Source organism: Hylobates moloch, unplaced genomic scaffold (genome assembly GCF_009828535.3).
Source record: "Hylobates moloch isolate HMO894 unplaced genomic scaffold, HMol_V3 SCAFFOLD_4, whole genome shotgun sequence".
In the NCBI taxonomy this organism is placed as follows: Eukaryota; Metazoa; Chordata; class Mammalia; order Primates; family Hylobatidae; genus Hylobates; species Hylobates moloch.
The window spans coordinates 84238885-84265163 of record NW_026652279.1 but is presented as its reverse complement, the minus strand read 5'-3'; positions in this window follow the sequence as shown (position 1 = coordinate 84265163).

The window sequence follows — 26279 nt, the reverse complement described above, 5'->3', positions numbered from 1 at the left end:
GAAGTATTTATTCTTTCTCTTTCCTGAGATGTATTGTGAACCTAGAACATGCAGTGCTGAATAATGTGATCTCTCCTGTTTTAAAAAAAGAAAAAGAACTTTTCTGCCTGAATTACCCTGCCTGGACTATATAATTAGCACCTTCTTATACATTATCTTGTCTCTAATTTTTAATTCCACACATTTCAAAACTTTATTATATAATGTCTTATTAAGATATTTCTAAATTAGAGTATATGCTCCTTCTGAGCAGAAAAATTTCTTACACTTCTTATATGGGTTGTGCACGCCTAATCTGAAAACCCAAAATCTGAAACACTCCAAAATCTGAATGTTCTTGGGCACTGACTTGACACCACAAGTGGAAAGTTCCACACATAAGTACTTAGCACAAGCTTTGTTTTATGCACAAAATATTAAACATATCATATAAAATTACCTTCAGGCTATGCATATAAGGTGTATATGAAATGTAAATAAATTTTGTGTTTAGATTTAAGTCCGATCTCCAAGATATTATGTATATGCAAATACTCAAAATCTGAGAATACTGAAATCTGAAACACAGTCACAAGCATTTTAGATAAGGGATACTCAACTTGCACTTAATTTTTCATTCATTACTTCACTTCAGGGATTGTTTACCACATTTGTTCATTCATTTATCTAATTCACTCATTCAGTGAGCATCTATGGAACATGAATGAGACACTGTTGATATCATTGGGTCCATGGGGCCTAAGGGCTATTTCCATAATGTGTGCTCAACAAATACCCATGGAGTAAATAACCCACTCTCTTACCCAGTCCTGATTTTCATTATCTGTGAGCTGGAAAGCTAGTTGCTATGAAACAGTACAAAGGTAGCTGCAAAAAGATGTTTTCCGACATCCTGATATAATGACCCTGCCTCTGCCTCAGTTTAACACAAATCCCTTCTGTCTAGCTGAGATCTCAGTATATGTGTCCACCAAGTGGCCTCATGGGAAAAGCAGGAAACTTGAGGAATAGGAGTGGCAATATTTGTGCCTGAAAGCTTCTGCCTTTCACTGTGAATGAAGCATGGGGTAGTGTCATCTGCTGAGAGAAAGGAAATGTCGTCAGGGAGGATGGGGCTTAAGGAAGAGGAAAGAATCCCTGGGAAGAAAGCAAGAGGCTGTTCCCTGGAGAATAACCAAAGGATAGCTTTGAGAATTTCACTGAGATTGGAGACCAACAGTATGTGGTGACAACGACCTGTGATTTCCTCCGACAACATTCAGTACCTGCCTCAAGGGACAGAAAAGGCCAATTTTACATTAATCATGGTCAGAACACAGCAGGGTGATACCACTGGCAGAAATGAAGGCCCAGGCAGGAGAACAGTTTGAGAGATGCTCCCTCGTTTCTAGCCAAGGATGGAATAGAAGGAAGCAAAGCAATGAGGGGAATGGGAGCTTGGGAACCAAAGGACTCGCTGGGCGTGGTGGGTGAAAGCTGGAGAACTAAAAGGCTGTGGTCACAGGTTATTTTCATATTGACCTTTGCAACTTCAGAAATGAAGTTGTTCTTGGTGAGAATGAAGTTGAGGATGGATAGCTCATGTAGAATAGAAGTAAAAGTGAAAAGTTAAGGAGACCAAGTTGAAGTTTGGATGGATTCTTCACCAGAATATTAATACTGTCTATAATTATGGCAGGAGTTCTGGAAGCCAGGCCTTCTGCGAATTAGATGGCAAAATCTTCAACAAATGAAGGTTGATAGGATGGGGAGAGTGGGATAGCCACACAACAAACTCAAAAACATAGAAAAATGCAGGGAATTTTGCCCCTTAGTAAAGTTTAATTGGTTTATAGTTTGGTTCATTCTGTGAAGCAGTTTATCTATTTAATAACTCAGGAAGCATAAGCATGGTTGGTAAATACATCAAAACTATGTAAATCCAGAAATAAATACTTAGAAAAAGCTTATAGTTTTATTCTGTGGTTTTCTGATGAAAGGCAATTCACCAGCCATTATGCATTTCCTATCTCATTTGAAAATAACACAGACTGACATTTTACTAATTCATTATGCCTGATCAAAATCATATTTTGTTTTATTTAAGGTTTGGCTAGCATTTAAGTGTTGTACTGGGATGCTTGTTAGGAAGGATTATGCCTAAGATTAATTTTTTAAATGACTGGATGTGAACATGTTCTCCTTCTGCACCACTTCTCATTCAGCTTAGAATGCAAAGTACAAATCTTATTGCAACCTAACAAAATTCCTTGAGAGTTAAGAGTCTGGTTTCAAAACTGAGAAAATGTCATACAGAGTGTTTTAAACTTAAAGCAAAAGGATAGTGTGTGAATTCAAAGCAGTAATGGTAAATGCTAGACATTAGCAAGTCTTCACTTCCTCGTCAAATATATGAGGAAGTGTTATCTATAGAACCTCATTATCTCTAGTTTGTGAGAAAGGCCATGGAGGAAACTACCACCTCCATCATTTCTATCCCTTTAAATTCTCAAGAATATCTCTTGACTTATCTACATAATAATTAGGTTGCAATTGAGACATGTTTGTTCTCAACCAGGTGATGACCAGGGAGGATCAAGGCTGACAGCTATATTCCCAAGATATAAAGCACAGGAGGGATGCAGCAAAGAAAGCCCCTTGAATTTAAGTCAGGGCATTTTGGTTGGGGGTGGACAGCTTTGGGGAGTGATGGGACCAGGAAGAAGGAAGGGTTGTAGGACAGAAGGGTTGGATGGTGACCCGGTTCTGGCTGGTGCTCTCAGGGTTTCCACAGGCCCATCCTTGACTTTAGGATACCATACCAGTCTTATATTATAACATTATAATCCCATGCTTCAGCCACAAGCCCAACCCCACTCCTGCCCTTCTAGGCAAGTTGCCTTCTCATCCATTACATGCCAAGGATGTCACTCTCATGAATAATTTCACAGAATGCATTAGTTGTGTCCTATGCACACTAAATGTAAAATGTCTCTTAGGCCTCAACCCCTTTCTATAAATTGGGACAATAACTCCCCACTGCACTTTCTGCTAGTCTCCACTGGACAGACAGTTGCAACTTTTTGTGCAGTGCCAGCCGCATTCATGTAACACCATTTTAAAGGTTGAAGTCAATAGATTTGGCAGTATTAGGTGTCTGGTTACAGGGCTCCTTTCAACACTGGCAAAATGAACATTATTGCCACCAATGACCCCTTCATTGTTTTCAACTGCATGGTCCTCATGTTCCAAGTTGATTCCACTATGTCAAGTTCAATGGAATCTTTAAGGATAGGAATGGGACGCTCATCATCAGTGGGAAGCCCATTTCTATCTTCCAGGAGACAGATCCCACCAACCTCCAATGGGGTGATGTTGGTATGGGGGCCCCTGGTGTCATCACTATCTTCAAGAAGTTTGGGGTTCACTTAAAGATGAAGTCACAAAAGTCCTCATCGCTGCTTCTTCTGCTGATTCCCCCAGGTGTGCAAGGAGAGTGAACCATGAGAAACATAAGCATTCCCTCAAGACTATCAGCAACAACACCGGAACCACTAACTGTGCAGCCCTCCTCCCCAAGAACATCTACGGAACTCTCCCATCAGGGAGGAACTCACCGTTATAAACAATGCCATCAGTGCCACCCAGAGACTGTGGATGGTCCTTCTGGCAAACCATGGTGCAGTGGTCATCGTGCTGCCCAGAGCAGCATCCTCACCATCACTGGCACAGCCAAGACTCTGTCATGAATCTGACTTGCCACCTTGAGAACACTGCCAAGTACAATGACATCGAGAATGTGGTGAAGCAGGTGATAGGGGCTTCCAAAGAGCCTCCTGAGCAACATTGAAGACTAGATCATCTCGCATGACTCTAATAGCGTAACACTGTGGATGCAGGGCCTGGCTTCACCCTCAATGACCACTTTGTTAAGCTTTTTAGTATGAATTTGATTACAGTAACCAGGTCTCCCAAGGAGTAAGATCCCCCTGGAAAACAAGTCCAATAGCCTTGAGGTTCACAGAGAGAGAGAGATTCCATCACTGGGAAGTCCTTGCCTTGCCTCCACCCACCAGTACACTGAGAAACTCCCATCCTCTACACAGTTTCCACTCCAAGCCCTGAAAAACCCTACCTTGTCGTGTACCATTAGCACCATTAATACCATACTGTATATTCAGATGAGGGAAATCTACATGAGCTCCCCACTGAGAATCACTTCTGAGCTCTCTAGTATGGCCTATCCCTTCCTAGTTAATCTCAGGTCTTCTGTCCTCACCACTAACCACTTATCCAACCCAGCACCATATATATCAGCCATACTGGGCGATTTGCTGTATTTTAGCAACTCTGCCTTGGTGACTACCGTTTCCTTTGTTCAAATGTTCTTTCTCTCATACTGGCAAACCTGATAAATGATAGATAATCTTGAGAATGGGGTAGTGGAGAAAGGCCTTGATAATAAGAAGTTAGTAGCATGTAATTACCCATGGATAAGTAAATCACTGATGATTGTTGGTTGTGAAATAGCTAAACACATGATGCTACCTGAGAGACATGACCCAAATGTCACTTCTTCTCCAGTGCTTTCCCTGGCCCTATTTCTCCACCTCCCCCAAAAATATCTTCCTGACAAAATTAGTTATTTCTTCCTCTACTTTCATGAGAAAACCAAGGCCATCATTTATGAGTTCTTTCATTTTCCATTCTCATTTCTTTTTTTAATGGTTCTTCAAATTGTGTTTCTTAATTTTACAATGCACCATTTCTTCCATGCAATGGATGAAAATCTGATATTGAACCATAGAGCATTGCAGTTGTGCCCAAAGGCTGTGGTAACAGAAGGGCAACTTAAAGCAAAGTATTGGCAGAAGGTTAAGCACAGGGCCTGGTAAATGCCTGTCAGGGGCAGACGTGTAAGAAATGTCCTCAATTCCCCTTTGTAGCACCTCACAGCCATGCTGAGTTCCCTTGGGTCTTTCAGGTGGAAGGGGTTCTGTAAACTTCTTTACACTCACATAAGGCCTACCCCCAATATTTGTCTGATTTTTTTCACCTCATCCTCCACCCTAGCCATCTCATCAAATTCTCTGATTATCTTCCCATTGCTCAAATGCATATCATGTGTGGCCTCCTTAAATTCCTTGAGGCATGAGCCAGCCCCTGGTTGGCTTTGTTTTGTCTTTCCTGGGTGCAGTGTCCTCAGTGGGGGGCTTTCCTGCAGCCTTTGACTCTCCTCCTTTTGGCTTTCCTTTGCTCTCTGGCTTCTCCTTATTCTTTAGCATTTTTCTCATCTTCTGCCTTTCTCTTGTTTTCTATCTTTCCATCATTTTCTAATTTTTCCTGGTTTTCCAGGGTACAAGCTGCTTCCAGCTTTCCTTCCTCCTGTGCTTGTTCTTCATTTTCCATCTTTCCTTGGTTCACAGGCTTTCCTTCATTGTCATGGTAGAGTTTTTCCATGTTGAGCCTTTCTCTCCCTTTCCTTACTTTTGGGGATTGGGGACAGGTTCTGCCTTTCTGTCTAGCCTACCCATGTGTGGGAACAATAGATATATGGACCACAAAGCACCTGGAGCCACCATTAGTGATATGGTTTGGATTTGTGTCCCCATCCAATCTCACATCCAAATGTATTCCCCAACGTTGAAGGAGGGTACTAGTGGGAGGTGATTGGATCATGGGGGCGGATTCCCCCTTGCTGTTTTTGTGATAGTGAGTTCTCACAACACCTCCCCCTTCACTCTCTTCCTTTTGACCCAGCAATGTAAGACACGCCCCCTTCCTCTTCACCTTGCACCATGATTGTAAGTTTCCTAAGGCCTCCCCAGCCATGCTTCCCACACAGCCTATAGAACCATGAGCCAATTGAACTTCTTTTCTTTATAAATTACCCAGTCTCAGGCAGTCTTTTACAGCAATGCAAGAATGGACTGATACAATTAGGAACCCAAGGACCAGAGTAGATTGAGGCCGACCTGGGAGAGGAAGGTAGAAGACACCTGGATTCACATTCTCATTTCTAAGGTTTGCTCCTGCGTACAAATTTGATCCCATCCCTTCCAGCCTGTTCTGGGACTTTGTTTCTTGGGTTCTTCTTGTAACATTACCTTCATCCTTCCCCTCTGTTCTGCAGTCTGCCAGTCTGCCCACAGATTTGCATAGATGTCCCTACTGTAAATCACTTGATCTCAGTGCCCTTTTAGCTAGTATCCTATTTCTAGCCTTTATCATCCAGCAATTCCAGGGAGCACCATACCTATCTTGCCTCCGTGTTGTTACTAAGGCATGTATTTGTCCACAGCACCTTTTAGCTTCCTTCTTTTTTTTTTCTTTTGAGATGGAGTCTCTCTCTGTCACCCAGACTGGAGCACAGTGGCACAATCTTGGCTCACTGCAACCTCCACCTCCCAGGTTCAAGCAATCCTCCTGCCTTAGCCTCTCGAGTAGCTGGGATTATAGGCATCCGCCACCATGCCCATCTAATTTTTGTATTTTTAGCAGAGACGAGGTTTCACCATGTTGGCCAGGCTGGTCTCAAACTCCTGACCTCAGGTGATCCACCAGCCTCAGCCTTCCAAAGTGCTGGGATTACAGGTGTGAGCCACCATGCCCAGCTGGCTTCCTTCTTTCTTGACTATTCTTTTACCGCAGTTCTTTCAAGGTTATCTAACTATAAGAAATCATCATCATCATAGTTGAGATGCCAAATACAGTGGCCTTATTTTCAGTTTCCATTTAATATAGCTGACCTGTCTTAGCTTTGGAAATGTTCCCCTCCTGCGATGCCACAATTCCCTTAGTTTTCCTCCAGCCTTTCCAAGTGCACCCCTCCAGACTCCCACATGGATTCTTCCTTTTCTTCTCCTCCCTCATCCTAGGTATGTCTTTGGTCCTCTTCTCTTTTATTGAATGTCACTCTTTCACAACTTTCACCACCATTCCTGCATGGATGTGTCTCATGAAAGTCTTCACCTCTCTGCCAAGCCCTGGTTCTGATTTCCATCTGCCTAGGCCTCCACCTACAGGTACCATCAAGCCTTGGGACAATATGTCTACAACTAATTTGCATCAGCTCTTTTCCAGAGGTAACATTGGGTCTATCAATTATTTTTTCCTTCAAGTAGAACCACATTAATTCATGAACTAAAGATCTGTTCTGCAATGAGCAGGCCTATGCAAACCTACACCCAAAATCCAAAGAAGCTGAGGTGGAAGAAGGAGGCTGACAAATTCAGTTTCTCAGAAAGAAAGATTTAATAGAGACTTAAAAACAGAAGCCATTATGTCCCGGACCCAGGCAAGACAAGATGGTGGATTCCCACACCCATACCCACTAGATTCAGGGCTTACGTACCACAGGGAAGGAACAAAACTTACAGGGAAAGGAAAGAGTACTACGGGAATCTGCAAAAGTACAAGCTCTTATACAAGGAACAGTAGATAAAATGGAAATCTTAGAGGCTTTCCCGGAACTGGGGTTAATCTGAAGTCAACTTGATGGATTAGCATCCAAGATGGAGTTGCTTTAGCCTCCATAAGATCTCTCCTACTTTTAAAGACTTCCAGAAATAATAATTTTCTAAAGTCCTTTGGCAAATAAACTTTATGAAACAGGCTACAGAGAACTAAAGGGAAAATGATGACGCTTTTACACCTTAAGATAGACATAGTTGTGTAATTTAAAGCTATAGATCAAAAAAGGCTTATTTTACAATGAAAATCATTTCTAGGGAAGCACATAGAGAGTGTTAGATGGATTCTTAAAAGATAAGATAGGCTTAAGAGTATTTTCGAGGGATCATTTATTTAAGATAGAAAGCAAAACAAAATCTTGGAAAAATAGACGTTGTATGAGTACAAAGATTATTTCCATTCTAATTATGTTAATTTAATTCATTTCCTCCATGGGGATCATGCTACTAAAGATTTTGAAAGATTTAGTCATTTTCTTCTGTTATAGATTTACTTTAATTCCATATTTTTAAAGCTTTTTACCTTTCGGACTACTGCCTTTTTGTACAAAATATTCCCATTGGAAGAAATAGTTCTGACTAACCCTTTAAAATATGAACAAAACAACATCTATTCTGGAATGCTGGCTGCTCTTTGAATAATAAATCTTCCTACAGTTAAAAATGAATAATTAAGGTCTGTTTTAGAGACTTGATTTCAGAGAAAGGAAGCTCAGTAATTAAAGAAAAAATGAGAATGGAAACTGGTCAGAAATGAATAACAATTTTTCATTTCCATTTAAAAGAATCTCTCGAGCACTAAGTTTTATTCAAATTACCTAGGAGGCTACTCTATTTATTTTTTTCCAAGTATTCTCAGAGTTTGAGTAAAGGAAATGTAAGCTATGTAATTTTGGTTTTATAAGATAAAAACGAAAAGCAATTCAAAAGTTCATGTTCTAGCAGGAGTTGTGAAAGAGGGAAATATTGGTAAGGATGGGTTAATCTGAGGCCACTGGCCAAGCCTCTCTGCCCACTCCTCACAGTGGCCTCTTCCTGGGGAATCCTAGCCAGGGAAGGTCACTACACAATGTAGGTTTATGATTGCTATGCCTTCAAAGCTTATCTATCCCTCAACCTCTCCAAGCCAACAAGGAACTGCTGGTCATTAAAGAGCTGCCGCAACTCTCCAGGATAGGTCAAGGACTTCAGATAAAACTAACCTGAACCAAGGCCCTCTAGCCACTCTCACCAAGTGGCAGGCAGATGCATTCAATATCATGGTGGCTTTTAGCTCAGCCCTATCAGCAAGAGAGATGCATAGGACACCACAGGTCCAGGAGAGAACCCAAAAGACCCCAGCCTTCCTCTCCAACAACATCTCAGCATCTCATGGAATCCCACAGGAGAGGATCACAAGAGGAAAATAAATTTCACTTCTCTTTTCTAGACTAATAATCTTTACTTTCCAATTACAATTTATGGCATTCAAAATGATTTATTATCTTATTTGTCACCTTCATAAAATTTTAAGTTGTACTCAAGATGACTGAAAAATAGCTTAGCAAAGATCAAACAAACCAAAACCAAAACCACTAATTGCCTATTACTGGTTGAAAGAGCTTCATTTTTAATGTAGCGTCTATTGCCAAAACTCTGTTTAATGAAGAAAGTAAAGTAGTAAAGACTGATCCTCATAGGCAAGGCTTCAAATCTCATGAAAAGTTTAGACATCATCAAGAAGGCTTACTATTCAAGGTTATATGTGGGGCAGTAGTGGGGGTTTTGTTGGTGGTGTGCATTCCAGTGGGTTCCAAATGGCATTTGACTAGATATCTTTGAAAGTGTTTATTCTGTTTGCTGATCTTGAATGCTCTATATATATTAACCACTGTATTTATATTAACTTTCTTGTTTTTTTTTTTTCAGATAGCTTTGTGTCATGTACTGAAGTATGGCTATCTTTCCAAATTATTTATGTGTAATGTAATAGAAAGTTTGTACCCAAAATGTTAGATAGCTTACTTTTGTTCCACTATTTTCACCAAATATGCGTAAACCCAATTGGATTAACATACTTGAAACTTTTCGAAGTAATAACTCATTCAAGGTGTACTTTTTAATGTTTTAGTCCTGCATATTATTAAATGGGATAGTGTGATGAGTAGAAGGCACAATTTCCGACTTGGAGAAAGTTTCATTTGGATAGACAACGAATCTTAAGCAAAGCAAACAATTAAGAATTATGTAAGTCTTTTTCATTTCCTTTTTTTTTGAGATGGACCCTTGCTCTGTTGCCCAGGCTGGAGTGCTATGGTGTGATCTCAGCTCACTGCAACCTCTGAGTCTCGAGTTTGAGCAATTCTCATGCCTCAGCCTCATGGGTAGCTGGGATTACAGGCGTGCACCACCACACCTGGTTAATTTTTGTATTTTTAATAGAGACAGGGTTTCACCATGTGGGCCAGGCTGGCCTCAAGTGATCCACCCACCAAGGCCTCCTAAAATGCTGGGATTACAGGCGTGAGCCACCACACCCAGCTGGGAATTATGTAAGTCTTAATACAAGCAAGTACACTATGACTTAGTATGAATTAAGTCATGGCCATGTTTTGTTTGATTTTTTTCTAATTCTTATTTTGTTGCTATTTTAACATGTTTAACAACATTTTCTACATATTTGTTGTGTACATAATGTGATTGATTTTTTATTTTAAATACGTGTTCATTGTATATATGTATCTAGTGCATTTGCTAAAGTCTTTTTAAAATTACAATAATGCCTTTTTAAAAAACTTTTATTTTAGGTTCAAGAGTACATGTGCAAGTTTTTTATGTAGTTAAACTCATGTCATGGGGGTTTGTTGTACAGATTATTTCGTCACCCAGGTACTACACCTAGTACCAAATAGTTTTTTTTTCTGCTCCTCCCCCTCCACCCACCCTCCAACCTCAGGTAGGCCCCAGCTTCTGTTTTTCTCTTCTTTGTGTCCGTGTGTTCTCATCATTTCGCTCCCACTTATAAGTGAGAACCTGCCATGTTTGGTTTTCTGTTCCTGCATTAGTTTGCTAAGGACAATGGCCTCCAGCTTCATCCATGTTTCTGCAAAGGACGTGATCTTGTTCTTTTTTTATGGCTACATAGTATTCCATGGCGTATATGTACCACATTTTCTTTATCCAGTCTATCACTGATGGGCATTTAGGTTGATTCCATGTCTTGGTTATTGTGAATAGTGCTGCAATGAACATACATGTGCATGTGTCTTTATTTATTTTTTTTTTTTTTGAGACAGAGTCTCGCTCTGTGGCCCAGGCTGGAGTGCAGTGGTGCAATCTTGGCTCACTGCAAGCTCCGCCTCACGGGTTCACGCCATTCTCCTGCCTCAGCCTCTCTGAGTAGCTGGGACTACAGGCGCCCGCCACCACGCCTGGCTAATTTTTTTGTGTTTTTAGTGGAGACGGGGTTTCACTGTGGTCTCGATCTCCTGACCTCGTGATCCACCCGCCTCGGCCTCCCAAAGTGCTGGGATTACAAGCCTGAGCCACCGCACCTGGCTGCATGTGTCTTTATGATAGAACAATTTATATTACTTTGAATATATACTTAGTAATGGGATTGTTGGGCAGAATGGTAGTTCTGCTTTTAGCTCTTTGAGGAATTGCCACACTGCTTTCCACCATGGTTGAACTAATTCACACTCCTACCAACAGTGTATAAGCATTCCCTTTCCTCTGCAACCTTGCCAGCATCTGTTATTTTTTGACTTTTTAATAACAGTCATTCTGACTGATGTGAGATGGTACTGTGGTTTTGATTTGCATTTTCCTAATGATCGTGATACTGAGATTTTTTCACAGGCTTGTTGACCACATGTATGTCTTCTTTTGAAAAGTGTCTGTTCATGTCCTTTGCCCACTTTTCGATAGGGTTGTTTGGGTTTCTTATAAATTTCAGTTCATTATAGATGCTTATAAGTTCCTTATACATGGATATTAGAGCATTGTAAGATGTATAATTTGCAAAAATTTTCTCCCGTTTTGTAGGTTGTCTGTTTACTCTCTTGATAGTTTCCTTTGCTAGGCTGAAGTCTTAAGTTTCATTACATTCCATTTGAAGAATTTTCTTTTGTTGCAATTGTTTTTGGCACCTTCATCATGAAATCTTTGCCAGTCCTATGTCCAGAATGGTATTGCCTAGGTCGTCTTCAGAGTTTTTGCAGTTTTTGGTTTTACATTTGTCTTTGATCCATCTTGAGTTGATTTTTATATATGGTATAAGGAAGAGGTCCAGTTTTAATATTTTGCACGTGGCTAACTAGTTATCCCAGCACCGTTTATTGAATAGCGTGTCCTTTCCTCATTCCTTGTTTTTGTCCACTTTGTCAAAGGTCATATGGTTGTAGGTGTGCAGCCTTATTTCTGGGCTCTCTATTATGTTCCGTTGGTCTGTGTCTGTTTTTGTACCAGTACCATGCTGTTTTTGTTACTGTAGCCCTGTAGTACAGTTTGAAGTCAGGTAGCACGATGCCTCCAGCTTTGTTCATTTTGTTTAGGATTTCCTTGGCTGTTCAGGCTCTTTCATTGTTCCACATGAATTTAAAAATAGTTTTTTCTAGTTCTGTGAAGAATGTCATTGGTAGTTTGATAGGAATAGCTTTGAATCTATAAATTACTTCGGGTCATAAGGTCATTTTAACAATATTTATTCTTCCTATCCATGAACATGGAATGGTCTTCCATATGTTTGTGTCATCTCTGATTTCTTTGAGCAGTATTTTGTAATTCTCACTGCAGAGATTTTCACCTCCCTGGTTAGCTGTATTCCTAGGTATTTTATTCTTTTTGTGATGATTGTGTATTTTCTTTTTTAATGTAGATAATTATCTATGAGTAATACATCTTTATTCTTCCTTTCTTATCTTTATATCTTTTATACAATTTTCTTATTTTTTACTTACTGACTGCAACCTCCAATTCAATGTTGAAAAGATATGTTATAAAGGCATCCTTGTCTCACCTGGATTTTAAAGTGGATGTTTCTAGTAATTTACCAATAAGGATGATATTTGCTGTAGGTTTTTGGTATTAATAGATACATTTAATCAGGTTAATGAAGGTTTTTTCTATTCCCAGTTTGCTAAGAGATTTATCTTGAAAATATATTGAACTTTAATGCATTTTTAAAATCTTTTGAGATGATAGATTTTCTTATTCAATCTTAACATGGAGAATTATAGTAACATACTTTTCTTATGTAGAACCATCTTTGCATTCCTGGCATAAACTTAGTTACTAAGTATTACTAATTGCATGATTCTATTTGATAATATTTTATTTAGTATTTTCACATTTATGTTCTTAAGATTGGTGAGTAATTTTTCTCAAAAGTTCTGGATTGAGTATCAAAGTTATACAAGCTCCATAAAATATTTGCAGGAATTTCTCCTCTTTTGCTATTCTATGGAGGAGATCTATTTCCTAAATTACCTATTCCTTAAATGTGGTAAAAGAATTCATTTATAAAATTCTCTTAGCCTGATATTTATTGGGTGTCAAAGTCAAAATTATTTCTTGAATGGTGATAGGTATAGTCAAGGTTTTCAATTCTTAATTCATTTTGATAAATAAATATCAACAGTTATATAAATGTATCTATTTCATTTAAATTTTCACATATTTTGACTGTGTGGTTAATATTTATACCTATTATATATATGTGTTTAAGAAAAAATGTATATTCTTTAACTGTTGGGTTCAAGAGTTTGACTGTTTCTTAAATCTAGTTTTGTTAATTATATCATTCAAATCATTTTTATAGTTACACTTTTCTGCTTTAGCTACAAATTACTGTGAGAAGTATGTTAAGATCACCTATTCTAATGGTGAATGGATTTTCCGTTAGTAATTCTGTCATGTTTTGTTTTATGTATTATAAAGATATGTTCTTGGGTGAATTCAAGTATGTTGATGGGGCCAATGTGTGGATGGAAAATCTTTTGCTGAAGAGATCAGGCAGGTGACTTATGGATTCAGTCAGTCCTCGAAGGAGAAGCCAGGATTAGAAATGTGGTTAGACAGGAAGGATACGTAGCGGATCTTCTTATCTAATGGTGTGAATCCCCATGACACACACCACAGGCCCACAAGGTTTCTGAGAATGTTATACAAGCAGAAACATTGTCATCTTGAAGTGAAAGGGAAGAGACTGGATAAAATAGAAGAAAGTCATCAGCCTCCCAGAATTCTACAGGCAGGAAAGAGCTGATAGAGTTAACTCTGAGCCTCTGTGGACCCAGAAGTGGTGCCTTCAGACAAAGGGGATATTCTCACAGCTTGAAACTTAATGGAGTTTACCCTCCTGGGTTTCGAACCTGCTTGGGACCAGGGACCCTTTTATTTCTTCCAATTTCTGCATTTTTGAATGGGAATGTCTGTCCTATGCCTGTTTTGCTGCTGTGTTTTGAAAGCAGACAACATATTTCCTAGTTCACAAGTCCACAGATGGAGAGGAATTTTACCCAGGATGAATCATACCCAGAATCTCCCCATCTTGCAGATCAATAACTTACATGACAAGGTTAGGAACTTTTGGAGTAGACAATATTTCGAAAATATTTTGAATTTAGAGTTGATGCTGGAATTAGTGAAGACTTTGGGTAATGTTGGACTGGAATTCATGTATTTTTGTGTGGAACAGACATGAATTTTAGGAGACCAGAGGACAACTATAGTTATTCCTCATCCTATTTCCTGGTACTTATGACTGTGACCTTATTTAGAATAGAGTCTTCAACAACATAATTAAGTTAATGGTCTAAGGATGAGATCATCCTGGATTTCAGGTGGGCCCTAAATCCAATGACTGGTGTCCTCATAAGAGGAGGGAGAGGGAGATTTGACAGAGAGATTTGGAGGAAGACAATGTTAAGATGGAGGTAAAGATTAGAGTGATGTGTCTACAAGCCAAGAACACCAAGAATTGCTAGCAGCCATCGGAAGCTGGGAGAGAGAGAGTCATGGAATGAATTCCCCCCTAGAGCCTCCAGGAGGAACCGACACTTACAATGCTTGAATTTGAACTTCTGACCTCAGAACTGTGAGAGAATAAATTTCTGATCATAAGCCACTCAGTTTGGGGTAATTTGTTATAGCTGGCAGACCTAGGAAATTAATGCAATGGTATCTATCTTTCCATTCTTTTATAGATTCTGCATTCCTATATTTCAGTCGTGTCAGATAAAGAGAATAAACTGGGTTTCTTTTTAGCTAGTTTAACACTCTTTCTTTGAGAGTCGCAAGTTTGGTTCATTTAAATCTATTTTTATTGCTGATATACTTTAAAATATTTCTATTGTCCCATTTTGTGTTTTCTATTTGTCCTGCTCTTTTATGCTTTTCTCTTCCTTTCTTTTTGTCTTTTGATTGATTCTATTTTTTAACCTTTTAATTTCAAAATTTTGAAAGTTATTCATTCTATTCTCATTCCTTTAGGAATAAACCTTAATAAGCTAATATTCATATATAACTAAAAATTAATCAATATCTCTAAGAAATAAAAGCTCTACCTAAGAAATAAAATATCTCTAAGAAACAAAGGCTCTTAGAAAGCTTTACCTAAAATCACCTAGCTCACCAGATACTTTTACCACATTTCTAATACTAATTTCATTTCTTCACCTGCAAAAGTAAATATTAAATAGGCTCAACATTTTAGATGTACCCACACATTAACCTTTGCTCACCAATCCTTGTTGAATCTCAGACACATTCTTTGTTTATTTCTTCTTCTTCCTACAGTAAGTCCTTTAGAAGTTCCTTTCTGAGGATCTGTTTGTAATAAACCCTTAATACTTAGTTGTCCAAAAATATCTCATTTTACTCTCCTTCTTAAATGCAATTTTAGCCAAGTGTATTTTACCAATTAGATAATTATTTTCTTTCAGCATTTTGAAAAAATTATTTTCCATCTTAGGGCCTCTACTGCTAATGTTGAGAAGTCTGCTCTTACACTCATTGAGTGCTGCCCAAAAGTGTGGCCTATGGAGTTGGTTAGCAATGTAGCTCTTAGACTTCACCCTAGATCAACCGAACCTGAATCTTAAAGTGGTAGGGCCCAGGAATCTACATGTTTGTTTACTTGCTTTCTGGATAGGTCATTAGAAGTTGAGAACCTTAGAGTATGTGTAGGCAACTTGCTTTTATCTCTTCCTTCAGATCTTGAAGATACTATGATGTGTGTAGATATAGATTTGTTTTATTTATCTTGCTTTGGGATTATTATTATTCTTAAATCTGAGGATTCATACTTTTCAATAATTCTGGGAAACCACCAGGCATTATTTCATCAAATATTGCCTTTCTCACATTTTCTCTGCCTTAATCCCAATAACATGCATTTAAAACATTTTCATTTTTCCTTTTCTGTGTTTTTAAATGTAGATCCCTGTACACTAAGGTCCCTAATGCTGTTTTTAATAGGAAGAAAAATTTTTGAATAGGAATATCTGTAAGGGACTACACCTGCAGAAATTTAACTCAATTTAAGAATGTATCCAACAAATACTCAGTGACCCACACACATTACTAATCCCAGAAATGGGACAGAACTTTTTACAAAAATAGTACAACATTTTTACTGTTACTATAATGCTCTTAAGCCTTACTATAAGAGTATCACCAAAGATATGCTATAACATGGAATGACTCAGACTCTTCAGTATATTTGTTAAGTAAAATTTCTTGGACAATGTTCAAGACAAGTTTATACTCTCTAGATTTTCAGATTGCAACGTGTTCTTCTACAGAAAGGTCCACATGTGTCATGTTTTCTGTCGATGTACAATGCTTTATTGTTTTTAAATGCTTGTCAGTGAAGAAATAGTCCATGCTGGAAAAAAATCCAAAAATTTTCCCCTTGACTTTAAAGTGTATCCATAGACCCCCACAGAAAACCTATTACCTGATATTTGGGAACCTTTCATCAAATTTGGTGATTCAATTATCTTCATAGAAAAGAATGTCAGAAGTTTTAGAATGCTGACAGAGTAGCTTCATGTGAGTCCCTCAGTGCCTCCTTTCATGGAAAATATGAAATGGACAAAGGGCTTGAGTAGAAATAAAGTTAGACCCAGAACCTAATGAGGGGAGGGGGCATGTTTCTTAACATGCTGATGGATGAATGGGAACTTTAAAACTTGAGTGTTGTAAAAGCTAATGCTTTTGAGGCTAATTATCTGTAATGATAATATGTCTGTGTGCTATGTAAATAAGTACCCAAAATGAGACACGTCTGTCATAATGAAATGTGACACAGGGGAGATTAAACTAAAGCCTTTCTTACAGTGAGTTTTTGGATAAACTTTTTCTCTGATTAATGAACTGTTGAATTGTTTGAAATGTTTGCACTGAGACTTGGTTGGAAATAAGATCAGACTGTTGCAGAGATTTTTTATTATTATTATACTTTAAGTTCTAGGGTACATGTGCATAACGTGCAGGCTCGTTACATAGGTATGCATGTATTATGCTGGCCCACTGCACCCATCAACCCGTCATTTACATTAGGTATTTCTCCCAGTGCTATCCCTCCTCCCCACCCCCCACCCACGACAGGCCCTGGTGTGTGATGTTCCTCACCCTACAGAGATTTTTTATGGATGAGTTACGCAGGTTCAACCTGATTAGTTCACTGATGCTCAGCAGAGGCTTCAGATGCTCCACTGGAGTCAGCCATTGCCATGATTTGCGTAGAGGCACAAGATCATCTGGGAGCTGAAGACCGGTACCTGACAATCATGCACTGGTTTATTTACATCAAGAAGGCAATTTAGAAGAGATTCTTTTTTTTTTCCTCTCTCCCTCTCTCTCTCTCTCTCTTTCTCTCCATCTAAAAACCCTCATAAAAAAGACAGAAACTATCTTGACCCAAGCCTTACCTTTGCATCACTCTCTTCTCTCTCCTATAACTTCAACCTCTCCCTTTTTGCTCGCTGTTTTCTATTAGCCTATAACATGTACGTGTCTCTGCCATCTTAAAAAAGTAATTAACAGAAAACAAAGAAAACCCTTTTCAAATTCTGCCTATCCATTTGGCGGTAAGTTTCTCAGTTTCTCACCCTCTTCCTTCACATTCAACTCACTGAAAAAGTAGTGCCTTCCCATGGCTGTCTTCACTTTTATACTTTGTTTTCATCCTCCAACCTATTATAATCTGGCTTCTGCTCCAATTCGGTTCTGATATTCCTCATGCTAAGATCACTAACAGCTACATAGGGGCTTTACTTAAGCTTTTACCTTGTTTGACCTCTTCGGTGCACCTGACGCCATTGATAACTCCCTCTCTTCTTGAAGTTCTTTATTCCCTTGGTCTCTACACTCCATTTCTTCTGCTGTGTCTCAGAATCAGTCTCTTCCTCTGTCACCTCTTGGTCTGTCCTCCCCTTAAACATTGGTGAGCCCCAGACTTCCAGTACGAGGCAGCTGTGCTGCATGCCTTGCCTGGGCGATTTCATCCTTGATCACAGCTTCCCCTTATGGCTGAGAATTCAAAATCTATATCTGCTCTTTAAACTTTCTCCTCAGCTTTAGAATGGCACCTCCTACAGCTCACATGGAAGTTCCAATGATACCTCAAACTCAATGTGACCAGAAAGATTTTACTTTAAAGTAGAAAAGTTTTTCCTTCTGTGTCTTTTATCCTCTCAGTTTTTCCAAACAGTAATCAATGAATCAGCTTTGTCTCCTTCTCCCCAGTGACTGACCTTGGTATCACAAAATCCTGTAAAGTTACAGGACTACCCTACCCCTACCATAAGTGTACCTTTCTATTTTCATTGTCACTGCTGCAGTTCATATGCTTATTGTCTCTTGCCTGATATTTATTTCCTAACTAGGCTCCCTGTCATATTTGCTCTCTGCCAGTTCTTTTATCTTACTTCTGCCAGAGTGATCTGACTGAAGTTGCAAGTGTCAATCTGTCACTGAAACCTCTCCATATTGGGCGTTTCATATGTACCTCCTCAGACTCTTTCAGCCTCCGTCTCCTAGGCCTCTGCCACTTGCTCTGGCTCAGCCATTAGCACTTCAAACATCTCCATGCACACCTGTAGAGATCTCCAAGCCAAGGCCTGGAGCTTCTGGCCCCTCTCCACTGCTTCCAGACTCAAATGAAGCCCCATGTCCAGGCCCTCAGAGAAGCAAGTGCCAAGGTGAAATTGGACATGCAAGCCCGTGATGCAGATCTGACCCTGATTGAAAGAGAAAGAGAAAAACAAAGAAGGGAGGGTGAGCGGAAGCATCTTAGACTACGGTGCAATCCTAAGGGAAGTTTGGCAGGGCCATTGGAAAGTTCCCAAGCTAAAGTCTCCTGTCTCTTAGGAACAGACCTGCTTTAGTATCTCTGCTCTGTTCTGTCACTGAGAGCAGGCAGAAGGAAGCATGGTCTCTATGGTGTTGCATGTTTTCAGATCACCAAGTCAGACTGTTAGCCAGACATGGCAGCAACCCACCAGATGACAGAACTGGCACACTTAAAAGGGGGCTGGACCAGGTCCAAAATTATGAGTAAATTACCATTAACTGCTGACTCAGACTGCATACAAACTACTTCTACTGCACACAAACTACTTCTACTGCACCAGCGCCTCACCTTCAACCCATGGGTTTCTGCTGACCAACTCACAGAGGAAGAAAAGACAGCCTGGCTCACAGGTACAGAGTACTATGCTGGTGTGCTAAAAATTGACAGTTGTTGTATTATATCCCCAGTTGTAAGAGACCCTGAAAGATGTTCTGGTGAGATGACCCTGAATGGTCTCCTCGTCTAGCCCAGTGCTTGTGCAATGGGTCCATGAACAGAGTGGCCAAGATGGAAGGAATGAAGACCAGGCCTGGGCCTAATAACAAAGGCTTCTTGGCATTATGGCCACTTAGCAGTGGCCAGTGTGCCAACAGCAGAGACTGAAGCTGTGCCCTCAACCCCACACCATTCTTTGAGGTATCTGCCAACTACCTACCTTGTGGCAAGTCAATTATATCAGGCCACTTACACACTGGAGTGGACGGTGTTTAATTCATACTGAAATTGATACATACTCTGAATGCTGAATTGCCTTTCCTAGCTGCAGTGTCTCTGCTAGCACCCCCAGCAAAGCACTTACAGAATGCTTTATCATTCAACATGTTTTCCACACAATGTTCCCTTCAGCGGTGCAATTTTCTACAGCAAAGGTGCTGCAAAATTGGACTTCAGACCAGGGAACTCCCTGATAATACCATGTATGCCATCATCTGGGAGCAGTCAGCCCATAAAATGATGAACAGCCTGTTGAAGGCTCAGCTGTGGGTCTGATGTCTTGCAGGGTCTGACACCTTTGCTGTCTTTGAGGAGTGACATATGGACTAAATCAACAGCTGATAATATAGTACTTCACCTCCAATACTAAGAATATTAGGTCCAGGAAGTGAGGGAAGTAGAAGTGACCCCACCTCACCATCAAGCACAAGGGCCCATTTACAGCAATTGTGTTTCTCCTCCCTACAATCTAAGATCCTGCCCAATTAGAGGTCCTAGCTCTCAGGGAAAGAACATGTCTGCCAGTGTATCTAAGAGTTGCATTGAACTTGAAGTTGTGACTACCACCTGTTCACTTTGGGCTTTCATGATAGTAGTTCAGCTGGCAAGGAAATAATTTGCTGTTTTCTTGAAATAATTAAGGAGTTGGTGTTACTGCCACAGAATGGAGTCACAGAGGATGACGTCTGAAACCACCTAGGGGTATCACCGGGTCTCTCTCAGTACTTCCATGCCCCCCGATAATGGTGAATGGAAAAATGCAGCAATCACAACCTAAAATATACAGGGCAAATAAAGAATCGGACCACTTGAAGTTCTGAATCACTGCACCAGGAAAGCAACTTAGACCACCTGAGAGTTGTCTGATGAGGGAAATACAGAATGGGTAATAGAGAAGAGAAGGTATAAATGACATTTAGAGTCTCAGGACCAGTCCCAATGAAGAAATTGCAGTTTATTTCACTATCTTGCCTTAAGTGTTTTAGGAAATCACAACTAGTAACTATCTTGAGGAGACTTTGTGGCTGACTGACTGACTTGTACCTCCCCTCTTTGAGAAGCAATGAGACTGATGTGATCTTTACAAATTATATGAATGTATTAAATAGTCACATGTACCCCAAAACTATGTACGCTACTCTACATCAGTTTAAAAAATATAGTAGGCTTTTTTTTTTTAGATGGACTCTGGCTCTGTTGCTCAGGCTGGAGTGCAGTGGCAGTATCTCTGCTCACCGTGACCACCTCCTCCTGGGTTCAAGTGATTGTTCTGCCTCAGCCTCCTGAGTAGCTGGGATTACAGGCACACACCACCACACTCAGCTAATTTTTGTATTTTTAGTAGAAATGGGGTTTCACCATGTTGGCCAGGCTGGTCTCGACCACCTGACCTCAAGGGATCCGCCCATCTCAATATGGAGGTGTGTATTCAGGAAGAAAGACAGTGGTGGAGACTGCTGAGGGGTAGATGGCTGTTAACTCTCTCTCTCTTTTTTTTTTTTTCTTTGGAAACGGAGTCTTACTCTATCACCCAGGATGGAGCGCAGTGGTGTGATCTCAACTAACTGCAACCTCCACCTCCTGAGTTCAAGCAATTCTCCTGCCTTAGTCTCCCGCCTGAGTAGCTGGGACTACAGGTGTGCACCACCACACCTGGCTAATTTTTGTAGTTTTAGTAGAGATGGGGGTTTCACCATGTTGGCCAGGCTGGTATCGAACTTCTGACCTCCAGTGATCTGCCTGCGTCAGCCTCCCAAAGTGCTGGGATTACAGGCGTGATCTTACTCTCTTTTTACAGCAAAGACTATTACGCTGTCCAATCATTTCCAAGTTATATCCCTTGAGAATTACAAAGAATGTTAATAGATGCTACTAGAAAAACAAAACTTGTTATTAAAAAGCTTGAGAGTCTTAAAGAAAAATGTAAAACACTTTAGGATATTTCAAGGTTATGACACGAAATCCTGATTTGGGTTTATAATCTGGCTGCTGCCTGAATCTGTAGCCTGTCCCTGAATTCCTCCCATTTAAACCTCCAGAACCCATCAGCTCTCAGCACCTTCGAGTTGGCACCTCCCTGCACACTGGCCTGGCTGCTGTCACTCTGCCAAGTCCCACCCAGGTTCCGCGTGTCCGTGCTTCCACCATAGCTCAGTCCTCCTGACTCTTCACTTCTGTCCCTCACATGCCTCACACTACTACTATAGAAATGTTTGTTGAAGAAATGGATGAATGAATGAAGCCTTTCACCTAACAGAAGGATGGGGATGAGGAAGGCAGGGGCTTAATATCAATGGAATATTAAAGAAAAACTCTTAACTATGCTCTTCAGCTCTTGGTTTTTCATGTGATACCTTATGCATCCTGATTAAATCACTAAGGAACAGGCCAAAACCCTACCTGCTTATGGTAAAGAGAAAATTTTATTTTTATTTTTAACTCTATTAGACATGTAAATCTCCTACAGCATAAAATCTATACAAATATATTCTTCCTCCCACCTCATTCTTCTATGAATCAACTTTTCTATTACTACTAGATTCTCTTTCTTGACACATGAGCACTCTAATTAATGAGAAGCTGATTTTTTTTCAGTACCATAGAAAAAAATTTTTTAAGGGTAAGGGGAAAAAATGATTCCAACAAAATGTCAGCCCATGGTAGAGTGGAAGGTGTATGCCTACGAAGCAGGACATACAGGTCCAAATGGGTATTCTGCGTTCAGGATTTAGGAGCTGGAAAATAGCTCTATGCAAATGAACCCATATCACCAATAATCTGTGTCTCCATGCTTACATGAAGCTTCCAAATCCTCACAGGCTCCGTCACTTCACTTTATCCTGTACTGCAATCCCACAAGGCTGCTATCACCAATACTGAACGGCTAATGAATTTTTCCTTCTCCTCTGCTCAAGTACAACTGAAAGATTGTGTGCTGAAACTTCCAATTAGTAAGAGGCAAGAAACAAGGACTGCAATAATTTTCTGAAATCACACACCAGGAGGTCTACTTTTCACTTGCTCATCTAATCGTTCTTGTGTCCCCCTTGAGTTTAATATAATCCCAACTTCAAAGTTAAGACATGTCCTAACTTGCTATTTATATGACTTATGTTCATGAGAATCAGGGATGTACGTATGCATGGAGAAGGTAACCATCTGTCTTGTATGACCACCTATATGTTGTGCTTTCCTTCTCAAAAAGATTACCACTCTCATCTAACCTGAAAAATTGAGAAACAGAATCTTAGATAAGACTTGTCTTCTTGGAAAGTTCTATCGGGTTTGGCCTTGTGCAATGTAAAGCACTCGTATTAAAATTACATTTGACATAACTCCCCTATATATACACAGAGTCACACGCGCATGAAGACACTAGGTACCTGAACAGTCGAATTATTTTGTAAAAAGAAGACCGTGCCCCACTCAAAACTTCGTAATTTGGTTAGTAATAGAACTCCTTTGAATAATACAGCCGTAAAACTTAGCCTCGAAATTATCTTGACTTTATGAAGTTGCAATCAATAAATACTAAAGAAATGTCTAAAGGCATCCATATTCATTTCGTGTGGCTGCTGTAATAAATTTCCACACACTTGGTGGCTAAAAACAACACAAATTTATTCTGTCACCATTCTGGAGGCCAGAGGTCTGAAATCAAAATTTTAGTAGGGCCATGCGCCCTCTGCAGGCTCTTAGGGAAGAATTCTCGCTTGCCTCCTCTAACTTCTAGTGGCAGTTGGCATTCCTTGGCTCATGGCTGCATTCCTCCAATCTCTGCCTCCATCTTCACATCATTGTCTCCTCCTGTGTCAGTCTTTAATCTCCCTCTGCCTCTTTCTTACTAAGATACATGTGATTGCATTTAGGGCCCAACTGGATAATCCAGGATAACCTCCTCATCTTCAGATCCTTAAATTAATCACACCTACAAAGACCCTTTCTCCAAATAAGGTATCATTCACAGGTTCTGGAGATTAGCACATGAATATTTTGGGGAGAAGGGGGCATTTTTCAGCCTACTATAATACTGAGTGTTTCCTTAAGAGTCATGAGTGATGTTTTCAGTGAGGAATACTTTGGTTTGCCTCAGGTTTGGCAATATAGAAAGAGAGGATTAGAGCTTAATCAATGCATACAAGGCAAATATTATTCCTAATTCAATATTCAGTTCAGAATCTAATATACAGATATGGTGTCTGACAAACCAGCCCCGAGCAGTGTCTTTATGTTCAAAGCAAAATCAAACCCAATTTTCTTCTTTCAGTGCAATTTGTCTGCATTACCCCAGGATCAGGAATTGCTGACTTTATTACCCTGGGGCCATCTTTCTAAGACACAATCAACATTTTTGACACATTCAATTCCAACTAATTCTATCTATTTTGCAGAAGAATATTTGATATAATATTAAGAAAATATAGCGTTGTTTTTCACAAAACCTGTCATATAATCACCCCCAAATTTCCTCCAGTTTACCTTCAGTGCCATATTATTATGTTTCCTGTGTGTGCCGTGATATTTTTTTAAAAGATTGAGTAGCCCTGATACAGAGAGATAAGTAGGCTAAAAACAGGTCCTTATGGAATATCTACCTTGCAAGAGAGGGGTTGATGAAGAAGAGAGAGAGAGCGGCTATCCGGCATTTGGGAGACAGACTCCTCCTCATAAGGTAGAAAATTCCCTGAAGGAAACATTTAGAGCTGGGCTGCCAAAACAGATGACAGCTGTCCACAATAGATCAATAACGTCAAATGCCACTGAAAGATGAAGTAAAGGCTGAAAAACATCCACTGAATTTGGTAATTAGAAAGCACTGCAGACCAAGTATGGTAGCACATGTCTATAATCCCAGCACTTTGAGAGGCCAAGGCAAGAGGATTGCTTGAGCCCAGGAGTTCAAGACCAGCCTGGGCAACATAGAGAGATCCTATCTCTACAATAAATTTTTTAAATTAGCTGGACATAGTGATGCATGCCTGTGGTCCCAGGTACTCAGGAGGCTGAGGTGGAAGGATCACTTGAGTCCAGGAGGTCAGGAATGTAGTGAGTCATGATTATACCACTACATTCCAGCCTGGGAAATGGAGAGAATCTGACAAAAAAAAAAACACAACAGCCAGCAACCAGCAAGATCAGTACCAGTGGACTGACAGGAAAAGGCCACAAAGCAGGGAGCTGAGGCATGCATGGGGGGAGGGGAGGTGTACACAGAAAGAAGATTCTTTAAGAATAAGGAAGATTCTGTTCTTTCAGAAGATTATTGTTGACAGGAATGAGAGGAAATAATGGAAGGTGGAGGGAGGCTTTTGTGAGGTGTCAGACTTGTGTTTCTACCTTGAAGGTAAATAGTAAGTTCAGAAGGAGAGCTTAAAGGTGCAGATATTGCTAATGGCAGACAAAGGAATACACTAAATAAAGTTTTTAAAGAAACTAGAAGGAGTGAGATTGTTCTTAGGGAAAAGGATTGGACTTGGACAGATGTCCACTGGCTAAAGAGAAAGCAGTAAGCATGTGACAAATAATTTTACCGATCAGAATTCAAGAAGTTGAATGTGGCTCTGCCTGGGATATCTCTTTTCTTTGCTTCCCAGGAATAAACTGAGGAATATTAGAAATGAGAAAGGTCATTGGATTTGGCAATTGGAAAGTCATTTGTGATCTTTGCAAGGGGAGGTTTAGTGCTTCCTTCAGCCAACAAATATTTATAATCCTGGTGAATGGAGCACTAGACAGGACCTTGTTACAGGACCAACAAGTTCATATGCCTGCCGCGCAGTAACAGACCAATATACCAAGACAGCAGGATTTGCAGCAGAGAAAGAGGTTTATGATTGAAGGGCAGCTGAATGAGGAGATGCAAGGAGACCCCCCCCACCCAAACATCTCCTGAGGACTTCTGGGTTGGAGTTTTTAAGGAGATTGTAGGGGACAAGAAGCTGAAAAAAACTGGGTCGTTGATTGGTCAGGGTAAGAGGGATGAAATCCTCAGGATGTGGAAACTACATTCTTTAGTGAGTCAGTTTCTCACAGGGTCCTTCAGACCAGCTGATGTTGGTAGTTTCACTGGTATGCAGGACCTGAAAGAATATCTCAAAGGGAAAACTTAAGATTTTACAATGTTCAAGTTACATAGAATCTTGTAACAGGATCTACTGATTCTGGGGCAATAAGTAAACAACTATGAGGAAGCAGGTCAGAGAGCAAGCTGACCTAACGATTAATGCTGAATGCCTTGCAGCTTGATTTATTTTCATTTCTGCCTCTCCCTTCTTCCTTGATTAATTTTATAATTTATAGGGATGGTTTCAACCTCCCAAGACAGGTGACTTGGAGTCCAGATTTAACTCTTTACCAAATTAACTCTTCATAATGAAGGCACCATTTGGGACACTTATTCCCCCAAAATGAAGAAGCTGGATGAAATGATGGCTAAGGTCGTGTCCAATATTTCCATTGTCTATCTGTTCTAATACTATGTTCAAGGCACAAGGCTGGTCATGGTATGAAATTTAAAGATCCAATGAAAGGCAGGGATTTGGACCTTCAGGGACATCAGAGTCTCTAAAAACAAATAATTCCTAATAAAAAGTCATCCTGCAGTGTTCCTTCCTGAGTCAAGGTCTGCTGTCAGGGAGAAAGCATTGAAATTTCTATTTCAAGAGAAAAAAAATGTGACCAATTTCTAACATGATTTTAAAAAATTCCTCAGTGCCGGCCGGGCACAGTGGCTCACACCTGTAATCCCAGCACTTTGGGAGGCCAAGGTGGGC